An 18326-nucleotide genomic window follows, 5' to 3' on the forward strand; every position below is an offset into this window, starting at 1 on the left:
ACTATTACCTCATCTCAAATACCATTTCCTTTGTCATATGTTCTTTTTTAATTAAAAAAAAAACCCTCTTACCTTCTGTCTTAGAATTAATATGGTGTATTGGTCCCAAGGCAGCAGAGCATTAAGGGCTAGGCAATGGGAGTTAAATGACATGTCCAGGGACATACAGCTAGGAAGTGTCTGAGGTCAGATTCAAAACTAGGACCTCCCATATCTAGGACTGGCTCTCAATCCACTATGTCACCTCTGAGCCACCCCTATGTCATATTTTCTTGAGCTATTATGACAACTGATGATTTCTTACTTCTATCAATCACACTTTGGACAAGTATCATTGTATTTACATCTTTGATTATATATTGATACTGCTCTTGAATGTTCTCATGTGTGTTTATATATCTTTCCAGTTAGTTATTTCTGTGAATCACTGAATATATTTTTTACTTCTCTAAAATTTGGCATGGTTCCTAATGCCATCTTGTATATCAAGCTCTTATTTGATAAAGAAGAATTATATTTGTAAAGGTTAAACACCTGAACAGGGATAATTATATATTATAACAACATTTTTCTATGGATTATAAAATCTTCTGCTATAACTACATATTATTATACACAGTAAAAAGTCTAATAAATACAGCTAAGTCCTGATTAGTATAAATAAAAAAATCCTATGAAATGATCCCATTATTGAATTCTCATTGCATTTTCCACTGGGTGAGAACCAACTATTTACATACAATAATAACTTCAAATAGCATAAATGCAAATAATGCAACTGCTTCCTGATATTCTTCATTCATACTCATTGAGACCTGTCATTTACAAAAGAGTGGTTAAACATCTTCCCTCAAACTAGGATTATAGTTTAATAATACTTCATGTCATACATTAGAACTCACCTGCTAACATGCATGTTTGGAGGACAGCATAGGGTAATTGATAGTGTTAGATTTGGAGTTAGGAAGCTTAGATTTCAATATTTCTTTGAATATTTGTTATCTATGTGGTCATGGGCAAGTCACAGCTTTTCTGAGGTACAGTTTTCTCATCTATAAAATGAACTAAATTATTTTGACAGTCTTAAAATGTCAATATAAATGCTGATATTAATTGTGTATTTTATGTTCTATTGAAATGTACATGAGTATGTAGGGAAACTACATGGACAACTATGACACTATCTAGGTCCCCTAGGTCCTTCTGCCTTGACCAGGCCTCCAATTCTATTAGACACCATAACCTACTGCCATTTTATTTTTACCTTGTTCTGCTCTCAAGTCTAATGCTGGTTTCTGACTGTCCTGGGGTATGTTAGAAATCCCAGAGCAAAGCCTTAAGTTTGTCTAGCCAATATGGGCATCATTCTTCTTATACTGATGAAAATAGTTATAATGTGATATTCACACAGTGAGAAAATTACTCCAGAATATGAAGCTGTTGCAACTAAAGGAAAGGGATTAATTCTTCTTTTGGCCCATGTTGATTTTAATGCCATCCCACCAATCATGAATAAGTATAGAATTGGTACTTTTCCCTCTGTGAATAAATTTAACAATGGTGAAGAAGCAGGTACTTCTGATGACTTTCCAATAGCTGTTGGAATTTTCAATCATCTGAAGAAAGAGAGGGCAAGCTTTTGTTCAGGTCAGGACATCAGAAGAAATTTCAAGGTCATAAAGACAAAATTACCTCTGTGCAGGACTTCTTCAAAGACTATTTGGTGAATCTCAATCAAAGTTCTGAAAAACAGCTACTACCTTGAATTTTTTCTTTGCACACAACAAGGTGATGTTCTGATGAATATCATATGAATTTGATGGGGACAGAGATTCACTTTGTTCTTTCCTCTGCATCTAACTGGGCAGCTAAGCAGTTTAGTGAATAGAGTTCAGGGTCTAAGTCAGTAAGGCTCATATTTCTGAGATCAAATCTGATATCAGACACTTACTAGCTATGAGATCCTGGGCAAGTCACTTAACTCTATTTGCCTCAGTTTCTTATCTGTTAAAAAAAATGAGCTGGAGAAGGAAATGGCAAATCATTATAGGATCTTGGTCAAGAAAACCACAAATGGGATCATGAAGTGTTGGACATGACTAAAAAATGACTATACAACAACCACATCTGTCTAATAAATTTGAGATAAAATACTATGAAGTAACCTGAGGAAAAGATATTTATTGCTAAAATTTTTGAATAATATATATTATATATATATACATATATATAAAAGGTTAACATTTTTGAGACAGATTTTAACTCACATGACAGAAAACAAAAGACTTCATCCAGAACAAGTATCTACCTGTGGCTGACTTTGATGTGGGGTGGCCCAAAGCTAGGCAGAAATTAAATTTTATTATTGCTTAGCTGCAAAACTTTTAACCATGAATTTTCTGAACTTGGTTGGGAAAGATTCTCTAGAAAGATTCCTAATCATACTTATCAATAGTGTAGAGATATTTAGGAATAAGTTAGGTCTTCTGTATCTTTGCTATTATAATTTGTAAGTCTTTTAATTGGAGAATTGGAAGGGAATCATTGGCCATCTTGTTCAACTCATATGTGAAGAAATTTACTCTGATTTATCTGAAAAGTAGTTGTCCAGTCACTCCTTGAATACTTCCAAAATGGCAGAATCCTCTCCTTTGAAGCAGCTCTCTAAATACTATTACATTTTCTTGACAGCATGACTCATTACTTTGGATGATGTCTGACAAGATCAGAGTGTAATGGGATTATCAACTCAATGGTATGATTCTTCTAAAATAACCCACATTTGCCAGAACTTTTTGGCAATCACATCATGCTACTGATTCATATAGAGCCTGTAGTCCAAGAGAAGTCTTAAATTTTTTAGACCAATTGCTATATGCCAATGGCTTCCCAAGCTTATATTTGGGGAATTGGCTTTTTATATCCCAGGGAAAGGATTTACTTTTATCTCTATTGAATTTTATTTAATTAGATTCAATCCAATATTCTAGCAGGTCAAGGATGTTTTGCATCCTAAATCTGTATTCCAATGTTAGCTACCTTTCTTAGGTTTATGTCATCTTCAGATTTTATGAGCACACTAATTATGCCTTAATTGTCTTTCCTCTAAGGTCATTTATGAATGTTTGCAGTAATAGGTCTGCTATCCCATATTAGTCATTATTAAGAAGGCTCTGATTCTTACTTCTAAGACTGCAGTCAACAAAAGTAGGACAGTTCTGATGAAAGCAGCATTTGTACTCAAACTTATGTTGAGTGGTTCTGAAACCTGAAACAACTTTTTATAAAGTAGCTTATAATCAATGATTTATTCTGTCCTCTTGGATACCAACCATATTCCATAATTGGTCAAAAATATAAGGACTGGACATAACCACACGAGGCAATCCACGAATCAACAAGGGAAATCTGATGAAGAATATTTGGATAAGGATCAATGGAGTTAAAATTGGAAGGGACCTTGTAGCACAGTGCATGTTACAGACCACCTGACCAGAAAGAGGAAATAGGCAAAGAATTGAGAAAATATAACAGAAATATGAATGAACCAAACAATACTAAAATCCTAGAGATAAACTGGCTTTAAAAATATTACTGAGAAGTGATCAAAAGATAGAATGCTCCTGAGAAGACATACTGTTCTTAAAATATTTGAAGTCTAAATAGCTTCTTCAAACTCAGGTTAGACCCATATAAATGTGTAGATCTGATTCTCCTATGTGTAGGTAAATATGCCTTTCTGGATCTGCCTACTACTAGTTTACATCAGAATGTACTTATAAAATAGAAAATGGGGAAAAATCACGAATCATCTCTGTTTAGATTGTTTTGGTAGATAAAAATTAAAACAAAATATTGCAATAGGAATATGTATGCCATATCAAATCCATATTTCATTACCATACTATGTACTAATTGCTCATTCTGAGCTCATGCAGCCTTATATGTCAATGTATATTCTTAGCAATACTTAATCTGTGCTATTGACAAATAGACTATAAGTGTCAATTTGAGCTATGTATTTACAAATTAAAATGCCATATTATCAGCTTATTTATAATATATATGGGCAGGCTTTATATTGAAGGCCTATTTGCCAGATTTCACTTAGAAATGCAAAACTTCAATCAAAATCAGAAGGTGGATATTGAAAAGTAGTATTTGTTCAATTGTAATTTAGTATTTACTAAGGATATTAAATTTGAAGATACTTATAAACAAAGAATAAAGCATGTGAAAAGATGTGTGCATAAACATGTGAATTTATACACATGTATGTGCATAAATAATACATTATCCCAACATACATGTCATACATGTATATAATGCATATGCATGCTTGTATATATAATACATCTAGATGTATTATATATGCATATATATGATGTTTAAGGAATATATAGAAAATTCCAAGTCTATTAATATGATCCTTCTAGATGCTAGGTATTTCATAATAATGGCTCCCCAAAATGTGCTAAAATAGATACTCTATAGTGGTGCCTTTTTTCCCTTTGGGTTTTGTCCTATAGAACATCACTAGACTGGAAAGCCCAGGATTTGGGTTCATTACCATCCATACTTTTCTTTTATAAACTGGGTTTGGCCCCCATGCAGAACAGAATGCAGGTACATTTTCTTTTTACTTACTTTGCTCACTTGAAAGAACATAAATCTTGTATTGCTGTTAAAATAAAGTTTACTCATATACACTAAAAGCAACCAGATATGAAGAAAATGAAATAAAAGAAAAGGTTTGTGTGGTGTGTGTGTGTGTGTGTGTGTGTGTGTAAATGCATGCTTGTAAAGGCTTTAAAAAGAAGTCATGATCTTAAAAATTACCTATATGGAACTAGACCTTATTCTCCTTTGCTTCCTCTCACTTCCTGAAAGTCCTGCTCACCTAATTTCAAGCATTTGTTCAGTTCTCTTTAGGAGACAGATGTCCTAGCTCTCCCAGATTCTTTCTATTTTCTCAAACTGTTATGTCAGGTAGAGAAAAAGACCTTGGGAAAAACTTCTCATTCTTCTTTTATTTATTTTTAAATTAATTAATTAAGAAAATTTTCCATGGTTACATGATTTATGTTCTTTCCCTTCCCTCGTCTCTCCCTCTCCCTCAGTTGATCAGCAATTCCATTGGGTTATACATATATCATTGTTCAAAACATATTTCCATGTTATTCATATTTGCAACAGAGTGATCTTTTAATGCCAAACCCCAATTGTATCCCCACCAAACCACGTGATCAATCATAAAAACCTTTTCATTCTTGTAATGCTCCTACAATACTCTTTCAGGAGAATGTAAACTTCTTGAAGTTCGGGGTTGTTTCATTTTTGGTTTTGTATCCTTGGAGTGTGACATTGTGTCCAGTATTTTTTTTTTTTTAAATATATTTTATTTGGTCATTTCCAAGCATTATTCGTTAAAGACATAGATCATTTTCTTTTCCTCCCCCCCCCCAACCCCCCATAGCCGACGCGTAAATCCACTGGGCATTAGATGTTTTCTTGATTTGAACCCATTGCTTTGTTGATAGTATTTGCATTAGAGTGTTCATTTAGAGTCTATCCTCTGTCATGTCCCCTCAATCTTTGTATTCAGGCAGTTGCTTTTTCTCGGTGTTTCCACTCCCATAGTTTATCCTTTGCTTATGAATGGTGTTTTTTTCTCCTGGGTCCCTGCAAGTTGTTCAGGGACATTACACCACCACTAATGGAGAAGTCCATTACGTTCGATGATACCACAGTGTGTTTGTCTCTGTGTACAATGTTCTCCTGGTTCTGCTCCTCTCGCTCTGCATCACTTCCTGGAGGTTGTTCCAGTCTCCATGGAACTTCTCCACTTTATTATTCCTTTTAGCGCAATAGTACTCCATCACCAACATATACCACAGTTTGTTCAGCCATTCCCCAATTGATGGGCATCCCCTCATTTTCCAGTTTTGGGCCACCACAAAGAGCGCGGCTATGAATATTTTTGTACAAGTCTTTGTGTCCATTATCTCTTTGGGGTACAGACCCAGCAGTGCTATGGCTGGGTCAAAGGGTAGATATTCTTTTGTCGCCCTTTGGGCATAGTTCCAAATTGCCCTCCAGAATGGTTGGATCAGTTCACAGCTCCACCAGCAATGAATTAATGTCCCTACTTTGCCACATCCCCTCCAGCATTCATTACTTTCCTTTGCTGTTATGTTAGCCAATCTGCTAGGTGTGAGGTGATACCTCAGAGTTGTTTTGATTTGCATCTCTCTGATTATAAGAGATGTAGAACACTTCTTCATGTGCTTGTTAATAGTTTTGATTTCTTTATCTGAGAACTGCCTATCCATTTCCCTTGCCCATTTATCAATTGGAGAATGGCTTGATTTTGTGTACAATTGATTTAGCTCTTTATAAATATGAGTAATTAAACCTTTGTCAGAGGTTTCTATGAAGATTTTTTCCCAATTTGTTGTTTCCCTTCTGATTTTAGTTATATTGGTTTTGTTTGTACAAAAGCTTTTTAGTTTGATGTAGTCAAAATTATTTATTTTACATTTTGTGATTCTTTCTATATCTTGCTTGGTTTTAAAGCCTTTCCCCTCCCAAAGGTCTGACATGTATACTATTCTGTGTTTACCCAATTTACTTATGGTTTCCTTCTTTATGTTTAAGTCACTCACCCATTTTGAATTTATCTTGGTGTAGGGTGTGAGGTGTTGATCTATTCCTAGTCTCTCCCACACTGTCTTCCAATTTTCCCAGCAGTTTTTATGAAATAGTGGATTTTTGTCCCAAAAGCTGGGATCTTTGGGTTTATCGTATACTGTCTTGCTGAGGTCGCTTTCCCCCAGTCTATTCCACTGATCTTCCTTTCTATTTCTTAGCCAGTACCAAATTGTTTTGATGACTGCTGCTTTGTAATATAGTTTTAGGTCAGGGACTGCAAGGCCCCCATCATATGTGTTTTTTTTCATTATTTCCCTGGATATCCTTGATCTTTTGTTCTTCCAAATGAACTTTGTTATGGTTTTTTCTAAATCAGTGAAGAAGTATTTTGGTAGTTCAATGGGTATGGCACTAAATAGATAAATAAGTTTGGGTAGGATGGTCATTTTTATTATATTGGCTCGTCCTATCCATGAGCAGTTAATGTTTTTCCATTTGTTCAAGTCTAGTTTTAGTTGTGTGGCGAGTGTTTTGTAGTTGTGTTCATATAGTTCCTGTGTTTGTCTTGGGAGGTAGATTCCTAGGTATTTTATTTTGTCTAAGGTGATTTTGAATGGGATTTCTCTTTCTAGTTCTTGCTGCTGAGCTGTGTTGGAGATATATAGAAAAGCTGATGATTTATGTGGGTTTATTTTGTATCCTGCAACTTTGCTAAAGTTGTTGATTATTTCAATTAGCTTTTTGGTTGAATCTCTAGGATTCTTTAAGTAGACCATCATGTCATCCGCAAAGAGTGATAACTTGGTCTCCTCCTTGCCTATTTTGATGCCTTCAATTCCTTTATCTTCTCTAATTGCTACTGCTAGTGTTTCTAGTACAATGTCAAATAATAGAGGTGATAATGGGCATCCTTGTTTCACTCCTGATCTTATTGGGAATGCATCTAGTTTATCCCCATTGCAGATGATATTAGCTGTTGGTTTTAGATATATACTGTTTATTATTTTTAGGAATGACCCTTCTATTCCTATGCTTTCTAGTGTTTTTAATAGGAATGGGTGTTGTATTTTATCAAAGGCTTTTTCTGCATCTATTGAAATAATCATGTGATTCTTGCTAGTTTGCTTGTTGATGTGGTCAATTATGTGGATGGTTTTCCTAATGTTGAACCAGCCCTGCATCCCTGGTATGAATCCTACTTGATCATGGTGAATGATCCTTCTGATCACTTGCTGGAGTCTTTTTGCTAGTATCCTATTTAAGATTTTTGCATCTATATTCATTAGGGAGATTGGCCTATAGTTTTCTTTCTCTGTTTTTGACCTGCCTGGTTTTGGAATCAGTACCATGTTTGTGTCGTAAAAGGAGTTTGGTAGAACTCCCTCTTTGCTTATTATGTCAAATAGTTTGTATAGTATTGGGATTAACTGTTCTCTGAATGTTTGATAGAATTCACAGGTGAATCCATCAGGCCCTGGGGACTTTTTCTTTGGAAGTTCTTTGATGACTTGTTGGATTTCAATTTCTGATATGGGATTATTTAGGAATTCTATTTCCTCTTCTGTTAGTCTAGGCAGTTTGTATTTTTGTATATATTCATCCATTTCTCCTAAATTGGTGTATTTATTGCCATATAATTGGGCAAAGTAATTTCTAATGATTGCCTTAATTTCCTCCTCATTGGAGGTGCTGTCCCCCTTTTCATCTTTAATGCTGTGAATTTGCTTTTCTTCCTTCCTTTTTTTAACTAGATTGACCAGTACCTTGTCTATTTTGTTTGTTTTTTCAAAGTACCAGCTTCTTGTCTCATTTATTAAATCAATAGTTCTATCACTTTCGATTTTATTAATTTCTCCCTTAATTTTTAGGATTTCTAATTTGGTTTTCTGCTGGGGGTTTTTAATTTGATCGCTTTCCAGTTTTTTCATTTGCATTTCCAATTGATTGATCTCTGCTCTCCCTTGTTTGTTAATATAAGCATTCAGGGATATGAATTTACCTCTGATTACCGCTTTGGCTGCATCCCAAAAGGTTTGGAAGGATGTTTCGCCATTGTCATTTTCCTCGATGAAATTATTAATTGTTTCTATGATTTCTTCTTTAACTAAACGGTTTTGGAGTATCATATTGTTTAATTTCCAATTCGTTTTAGATTTGGTTTTCCATGTACCATTACTGATCATTATTTTTATTGCCTTGTGATCTGAGAAGGCTGCATTCATTATTTCTGCTTTTCTGCATTTGTGTGCTATGTTTCTGTGACCTAATGTATGGTCAATTTTTGTGAATGTGCCATGTGGTGCTGAGAAGAAGGTGTATTCCTTTTTATCCCTATTTATTTTTCTCCATATGTCTATTAATTCTAATTTTTCTAAGATTTCATTCACTTCTTTTACCTCTTTCTTATTTATTTTTTGATTTGATTTATCTAAATTTGATAATGGTTGGTTTAAGTCTCCCACTAGTATGGTTTTATTGTCTATTTCTTCCTTCAATTCTCCTAGTTTCTCCATTAGAAATTTGGGTGCTATATTATTTGGTGCATACATATTGATTAATGATATTTCCTCATTGTCTATAGTCCCTTTTAACAAAATATAATTACCTTCCCTATCCCTTTTGATCAGGTCTATTTTTGCATTGGCTTTATCAGATATCATGATTACCACTCCTGCCTTCTTTCTATCAGTTGAAGCCCAGAAGGTCTTACTCCATCCTTTAATTCTGACCTTGTGGGTGTCAACCCGCCTCATGTGTGTTTCTTGAAGACAACATATGGTAGGGTTTTGGATTCTAATCCATTCTGCTATTCGTCTACGTTTTATGGGTGAGTTCATCCCATTCACGTTCAAAGTTATGATTGTCATTTGTGGACTCCCTGGCATTTTGATTGCCTTCCCTAATTCTAACCTTTTCTTCTTCGGCTCTACCTTTTAGTCCAGTGATTTACTTTGAAACAGTCCCCCTTGTCCCCTCCCTTGATGTTTCCCTTTTTAGTCCCTCCCTTTTTGTTCCCTCCCCCTCCCCCCTCTCTTACCCTCCCTTTTTGTTCTCCCTCTCCCCCTCCCCCCCTTGGTTTTCCCTTCTCCTTACCCTTGTTGGGTAAGATAGAATTCAAGATCCCAATGGATCTGGAGGTTTTTCCCTCTCAGAGCTGATTTCCCTGAGATTGAGGTTTAAGTAACCCCCCCCCCTCTCTTCCTCTCCTTCTTATAGGAGTTTTCTTCCCCTCCCCTTCCCATGTGAATCTTTGTGTGAGAATGATTATTCTATTTGGTCTTTCTTTACCCCCTATTTATACATTACATTTTCCCCACATGTTAGTATATATAGGTTGATATAAATGTAGTCCTTATAGAAGAGAGTTTGAGTAAAAGAAGAAGATAACATTTTCCCCTTTCCTTAATATTTACCTTTTCAGGTATTCCTTGCTCTTTGATTTTCGGTATCAAACTTTCCACAGAGCTCTGGTCTTTTCTTTGCAAAAAGTTGGAAGTCTTCTATTTTGTTGAATGCCCATACTTTCCCTTGGAAGTATATAGTCAGTTTTGCTGGGTAGCTGATTCTTGGTTGGAGACCCAGCTCTCTTGCCTTTCTGAAGATCATGTTCCATGCCTTACGATCATTCAGAGTAGAACTTGCAAGGTCTTGGGTGACCCTGATTGGCATTCCTTTATATCTAAATTGTCTTTTTCTGGCTTCCTGTAGGATTTTTTCTTTTGTTTGATAGCTTTGGAATTTGGCAATTACATTCCTGGGAGTTGTCTTTTGGGGGTTTAGTGTAGAAGGTGTTCTGTGAGCTCTGTCAGTGGCTGTATTGCCCCCTTGTTCTAGAATCTCTGGGCAATTTTCTTTGATTATATCTTGTATCACCATGTCCAGTTTGGTGTTTATTTCTGGCTTATCTGGGAGTCCAATTATTCTTAAATTATCCCTTCTCCCCCTATTTTCCAGATCTATCACCTTGTCGGTGAGATATTTTATGTTCTCTTCTAATTTCTTGGTATTTTGGCTTTGCTTTATTGATTCTTGCTCTTTTACACGATCGTTGTCTTCCAGCTGCCTGATTCTGGCCTTTAAAGCCTGGTTTTCTTTTACAGTTTGGTCAAACTGGTTTTGTAGATGCGTGAATTTCTTTTGCATTATTTCCAACTTTTCCTCCCAGAAGGCTTCCATCTTTTTGGTCATTTCTGATTCAAATTCTTCATAGGTTTGTGGAGAGTTTCCATTTCCTTTGGAAGGTTTTGGAGCATTTTCTTTTATATTATCTTCTGTCTGCTCTGTATTTTGTATTTTGGCTCCATAGAATGTGTCCAAAGTTGCCCCTTTCTTCTTATTTTTCTTGGTATTTTGGGGCTTCTGTGGTTCTGTGGAGTTTGTCATCTCTGAATGTGGAGGATTAGTTTTTCTTGTCTCTTTCTGGTGTTCAGAGGCAGTCCTGGGCAGATAGTTCTATGGGCTTTCCCTGGGTTAAACTGAATATGCCTCACTGGAACTGGAATGGAAGGGTCGGACCACGAGGCCACACTCTCCCCCCCGGCTCGCTTTCCGGAAGTTGCCTTCAGAATCGCTGGCCGTGAGGCTGTTTCGTCGGCCTGCGGGGGGATGGGCTGCCGCTTCCCCAAGCTCCGAGAGCACAGACTTTCACTGAGACTTGGATAGCAGGATCCAGCCCGTGAGGCTGTCTTGCCCGCCCTGAGGGTTGCTGTTGTTTTGACCAGCTCTCTGCAGCAGAAGCCCCAGGCAGTAACTTTCACCGGGACTGTAGAAGGCCCTGAGGGTTCTGCTCTCTGAGCCCGGCGCGGCTGCCGCTTCCGGGAGCCTTGGACTCTGCGCTCCTACCCCTGAGGTCCGAGTGATCTCGGGTTCTGGCTTTTAAGGGGAGCCGTACCTTTTGAACCGGGTCCAGGTCCAGGAGGAGGGTTCCCAGGGTCTGTGCTGTTGATCGTTTTGAATTTCGGCGCCTTAGGAGCTTATAGTTTGAGATCGGTCGGGAAGGGTTTTCAGGAGATCTGAGCTTTAGCTTTCTCTAAGCCGCCATCTTAACCGGAAGTTCTCTGTGTCCAGTATTTAATAAGTATCTTGTTGAATTGAATTAATGAATAGATTTCAGACCTGTCCCTCCCTTGAGCTATATGTGTTCTCCATGTCCCTAGAAAAGGCAACCTCTTTCTCAACTTTTGTTGTCAAACAAAAACAAAGCAACAGTAACACACATTTTTTCTCTCTGACCTTCCAAATTATTTGCTTTTTTTTTTTATTTTGAGTTTCTTCCTCTTTAATCTTTTTGGAGATTGCCATGCAATGCCCACAGTTATTCTTTCTGTCTCTGTCCCCATCTCTCTCTCTCTCTCTCTCTCTCTCTCTCTCTCTCTCTCTCTCTCTCTCTATATATATATATATATATATATATATATATATATATATATATAGTGGAAGAGAAGAGAAGATATAAGATTGTAACTTATTTTGGGGGATTAGGAAGATGATGCTTTTTGCTGGAGTTATTTACAACATTCAGTTTCATCTCAGGTTTCCTTCAGTTGTTAAGGAAATTTTTGCAAAGGTTTCCGTAGTTGTTCTGAGAAGTGATTCTAATGATCTCATGCTATTTCCCCAAATTCAGAACTCTAAGGAGTCTTAGAAATTATCTAGTTGGTAATGTCTTTGTATAGACGAGGGGGAAAAAAGAGATCATCAGGAGAGAAATGACTAGCTTAAGGTTCACTCAGATATTAAATGACAATCAAAAGATGAAGCTGAATATCTTTTATTATTGAAAGAAGTACTATGAGATCCTAAAAATATTCTCAAGATCATTTAAAATGATAATTTTAAAACTTTACAAAAATATTTTTTGGGGATGTAGGTAATTTATAGGAAAAAATAAAAAAGATGTTTCCTTGGATTTGCTATAATTAATGTTAATATTATCTCTGCTGACACCAATTGCAACTCATCTATACCTTATCATACTGTGACTCTTATTCATGTTTCATCAGAAGTCTTTCAGAGGAAATCCATTTAATGTGCTGGGGGACTTTCTGTGGATCTCTTGATATTGTGAAGAAACTACCATGATCAGAGAAACAGTCCACCACCTCTCACTTATGCTACATGATTGGACTACTTCTTTTTCTGGTAATATGTCTTTCTGGTAACACATAACACTGTTTCTCCTGAGAAATCTGTCCTTGATAATACTCTGATCTTATTCATGCCCACCATCTATCACTCCATTAGCTCTTACATGACTTTCACCTTCAGTTCTTTGGTGACTAATATACCATCATTTGAAGTAATAAAGCGGGGGGTGGGGTGGGGGTGGGGAATATTGGCACTGAAAAAAAAGTGAATTTTTATTTCAGGAAGAAACAGGATCATTAAAAACATTGCAATTCAGTTGTTTGTGCTTGTCCAAGTTGTGTGGATTAATTGATCAGGTTGGTGGACAGTTTCAATCAAAATAATATTAACAAGGTATCACTTATCAAGAATACTAGGGAATAATACTCAGAGAATTCTTCCTTACACTTAACCTAAATTCTTTATACGGATATTTCCCTTTAAAAATGGTATTCATCAGATTATCACCATATATATAATATCCAATTAAGATTTAATGATCATTGGTGAATGACAGTATGCTTTAATGCTTTAAGACTCCTTTGGTTTTATATCAATGGTATGTTTGTTAATGTTACAAAAAGAAAAAAAAGTTAACATCCTCTCTGAGTACTTTGCAATTTACAAAGCTATTTAACATATATTGCATCATTTCTTTATATTACTGCACTTTTCATCTACTTTACCTTACATATAATGTATATTCAATATATATGTTTGTTACATTTATTGAACTGAAATAATGGAAAATACTGTAAAGCCATCATTTTTGTTTGAATTTTTAACATTTCTTCCAGAATGTTCCAAGATTTATCTTCCTTTTACACAAATAGTGTTGATGACCCTTCAAGAATCCTGACTTTTCCACAGCATCAATTTTTTTTAATTTCAAAGGACATTATTTCCACTCAACAAGGGGGTAAAGTCATACCACTGTCATCTTTATAATTATGGAAATAAACTTACTTCACCCCTTTAGATCTTGAATGTTGAAACTGACAGTGATAATCCTCTGTCTCTTCCTTTTTTCCATTGCCTTATTCCTTCTACACCTATTCATTGTCCTCACTACTATCCTTATAACTTTCAGTACCTTTCCTATTCTTCCTTAGTGTATCATGCATATTCTGGACTAATGGACTCTTGAGATTTTTTCAAAAAGATTATTTTTTTTGCCCTTAAAACAAGAGCCATTCTTTAAAAGACAAGTGTTTAAAGGACATGAAATGACAGTTTTAAAAAAATACAACTTGTTAGCAACTATAATGTTAGAAAAAGAAATAGAAATGTTCCTATCACTAAAAATATAAAATGCCAATTATAATAATTAGATTTGGATTTCACACTCATTGGATTTGGTCAATAGTTGGTCCATCAATAAATAAATATTTATTAAGTGCTTACTATGAAAAAGATAATGTGCTAAGTTTTTGGGAAACAAAAAAAAAAGACAGAAATAATCTTTGCCCTTGTGGAGCATACATTTTAATGGGGTAGATAGCAAGTAAATGACTAGGTACAAGTAGGATATATACAACACACTTGGGAGGTACATTGCATACATGGGGTATGAGACTGGGAAAGCTTTCTATGGATAGTGGATCTTGAGTTGAATATTTATGGAACCCAGAGAAACTAAAATTAGATCATTTGGGCCTGAAAGACAGTCAACAACACAACACACAAAGGAGAAAGAGATTATGTTGTATTCAAGGAACCACAAGTAAATCATATGTTTAGGACACAAGTCCAAGGAAGAGAGCACATGTGAGTGCAATGGAATGAAGGCTTAATTGGAAATTAGAGACTGGGTCTGAATGAATTAAGGCATATGGCCATAATATGGCCCATAGCATTCAAGTATCTGTAACACTACTACCTCTGTCTGTGAGGATGCTGAAGACAGAAGATAAAAGCTAAAAATGCAGAGTAAAGAGGCAAGTCATGAGTGATATTAAGGGTGACTAGGCTTTCCTAGTCATCTTTCAAGGTTCAGGGAAGAGCTGTGACCAGATCATAGGATATAGATATCATTGGCAAACTTTCTCAAGATAAAAATCTTATGGAAAAAAGAGAAGTACCTTTTTGTCTTCCTCCCTTTCCTTTCTAAGAAAACAGTAATATGAGAAAACCGGTTTCCATTTTTTAAAAAAATTGTGTTACTTTAATTATTACTCACACCAGCTAGATAAAGGACCTACACTGTTTCTAGTTGTGTATTTTCTTATTTCTTAATGTAAAGGCACACATAAAGGACATAATGGATGGCCTATTGTATATTCAAATAAGGAGATAGAGTTTTGGACCTTCTGTTTTGGTCTTAATTTCTGATTTTGCCTTAATTAGTGACTTGATTCAAAGGAGTGATAATCTCATTATAATAATAATGATTATGTTTTATAAATTTCACAAGATGAATAACAAACCATGTGAATCTGAACCATTATCCATAGAAAATGCCTAGACCATTAGGAGGCCAAGGGAGCTAAAACCAAGAGATGGCTCCTTCAGATGCAAGCACCTTAGGCAATTGAACTTCCCACCTTATTCTCTTCCCAGTCACTGGCTCCATCTAACTAACTGAGGGGTGGAATGAAAAGGCTGAATAAGACAAAGTCACTCTCTTGGGGCTAACTGAAGGAGGATTTAGAAAAGAATGACTCTGTTTGTACACATCTAGGGACCATCCATGGGGGAATAGCTAGGTTTCTGCTCATCTAAACACTTCCAGAATCCACATGTGACTAGTATTAGAAATATGCAAGTTCATTGATGTTTGTCAAATTCATTTAAAAATAAAAAGGCATTGTCCTTCACATCTGAATCCCCAATCCCCTCATTCTTCTACTGTGTATACTTTTTGGATTCTTTATTTGGGCTCATCTATACCATCTATCTTTTCCTTTCTTCTCTTTTTCCATTATAAACATGGATGGGATAAGTCATGTAACTCCATTATTGAATTCATCATGCATTCTTCACCATTTGTATGTCCCACTGCTAGGTACCTTATACTCAACATGCCTAAAACTGAATATCTTTTTCCTTTAATACCCCATTCCTTGAATGTTCTTTGTTTCTAATAAGGGCATCACAATTTCCCCTAGCCCTCATCACTTAGGCTCTTTCAGTGATTTTTATTTTTCCCTTCTTCTTGAATCCTAACTTTTCATTTATTTGTTAATTCCTATTAAATTTATCTCCACAGCAGTTGTCAAAATCTTTCCTTTTCTTTCTACTCACAAGGGCACTAGCTAGTTCAGGTCCTCATAACTCCTCACCTATTATAATAGCCTTCTAATTGGTCTGCCTGCCTCTAATCTCACTAATCCTTCCTTCACAACTGGTAAAATGATTTCCATAAGGCACAGATTTGACTAGGTCCCTTAGGAAATGTGGTCAAACATCTTTAGTTGGTATCGATCGACTTATAAGATAAAATCCAAATGGCTAAGTCTGCCAGTTTCAGGCCCTCTCCAATCTGGATCCAACTAGCTTTTCTAGTTTTATTATGCCTTCCTTCTCTTTATAGGAGAATTTTATCCTATCGAGTTTGATCTTCCTATTAATGAGGCTCAAATAGGTTTTATATATGTATGTACATATATGTGCTTATATAATATAAAATTTTTAAACCTTGTAGCATAGTATCATTTTAGCTTATTATTAATATTAACTCTATATTCCTGTCACAATAGATTATTAGTTTTTCTCCAGATTTGAAATGTCCACTTCTATGGATGAACATAGGCCCTTCCCCACAAATGGAATACATTCCCTCTTAATTTCTGCTTTTCAGTATCATTTTCCCCCCTATAAAGCTGACTTCTATATCTCTACTTACAGATAACATTTCCTGATCCCTTGAGGAATTAGTATTCTTCCCTCCTCAAAGTTTTTCAGAACTCTCCATCTAGATTCCTACTAGATTTCCACAATAAACTTAGGTGAGAGGCAGTTTTATCATTTTTTTTCTTTGCAGTACTTCTACATTATAAGTACTTGGCGAATGTGTGTGGAAGAAAATGTTGCTATTATTTTATATAATATGTGCTGTATTGTTGTGTCCATATAACTAATATTTCTTTCTTAGTGGTAGAGCTAACTGATTGTACCTTCAATCCTAAGGGTTCTACTTTTTTATTCAATCAGTAAAGGAATAAACATTTATTAATTTCATAGTATTTGCCAGGCACTGTGCTAAGTGTAGGAGTTAAAAAAAAGAAGCAAAAGATACTTCTTTTCCTCAAGGAGCTCATCATTTAATGGTAGAGATACTAGGCAAATGAACATGTACAAATGATATATGCAGAGCAAGTAGAAAACACTTAAGAGAGGCAAGTTATATTGGAAATAGTTTCCTGAAAATTTGATTTTAGTTGGGATTTGAAGGAAGCCAGGGAAGGTGATAGGAAGAGATGATAGGAAGGAATCCCAGGCATGAGGGACATCCAGGAAACACATCCAGAGCTGAGAGATGAAGTGTCTTGTCCATGGAACAGCAAAGGGACCATTGACATTAGATTGAAGAGCACATGGCTGGAGTCTGTGAAGATTGAAGGGGACTAGGTTACAAAATTTCCCCCAGTTTTTTTGTTTCTCTTCTAATCTTGGTTGCATTGGTTTTGTTTGTGCATAATTTTTTAAATTTAATGTAGTCAGAGTTATCTATTTTATATTTTGCAAGGTTCTCTGTCTTGTTTAGTCTTAAATTCTTCCCTTTTCCATAGATCTGACCGGTAAACTATTTTGTGCTCCTCTAATTTGGTTCTGGCATCACTCTTTGTTTCTAAATTGTGAAGCCATTTGGACTTTATCTTGGGATATGACATGATAAGTTTTCCCCTGCCTAGTTACTGCCATACTGTTTTCTAGTTTTCTCAGCAGTTTTTGTTGAATAGAGTTCTTGGATGTTTTGAGTTTATCAAACTACAAGTTACTATAATCATTTATTACTGTGTATTGAGTGTCTATTCCACTGATGACTACTCTTTTTCTAATCTAGTACCAGATTGTTTTGATGGTTGTTGCTTTATAATACAGTTTGAAATCCAGTACACCTAGTCCACTTTCCTTTATTTTTCATTAATCCCTTGATGTTCTTTGCCTTTTGTTCTCCCAGATGAATTTTATTATTTTTTCTAGCTCCATCAAATAATTTTTGGTGTCTTAATTGGTATGATGCTGAATAATTAAGTTAAATAGAATTGTAATTTTTATTAGACGATATGGTATTCTATTCACTGTACCAGAGAAGGGTTGTCAGATAAGTACTAGGAGAACCAGGTGAGAGAAGTCTGAGCATTACACAAGGAAGAAAATAAATCTAGGATATCTCATAATGAATTAATGAGACATTTAGGAAGAAGAAAAAAGTAAAGAGTGTGAGTGTGGATCATTGTATAACTCAAGTTCAGTACAGTAAGAGGCTCTTTCTCATAGATCATGGCATTATATATTTTGTGCTGTAATGGACCTTTGAGGCAACTAAGCCCTACTTCCTTACTTTACCAGTGAGGAAACTGAGGCACAGAGAGTGGTTTGCCCAG

This window comes from Monodelphis domestica, chromosome 3, assembly GCF_027887165.1.
Source record: "Monodelphis domestica isolate mMonDom1 chromosome 3, mMonDom1.pri, whole genome shotgun sequence".
NCBI classification, from domain to species: Eukaryota; Metazoa; Chordata; class Mammalia; order Didelphimorphia; family Didelphidae; genus Monodelphis; species Monodelphis domestica.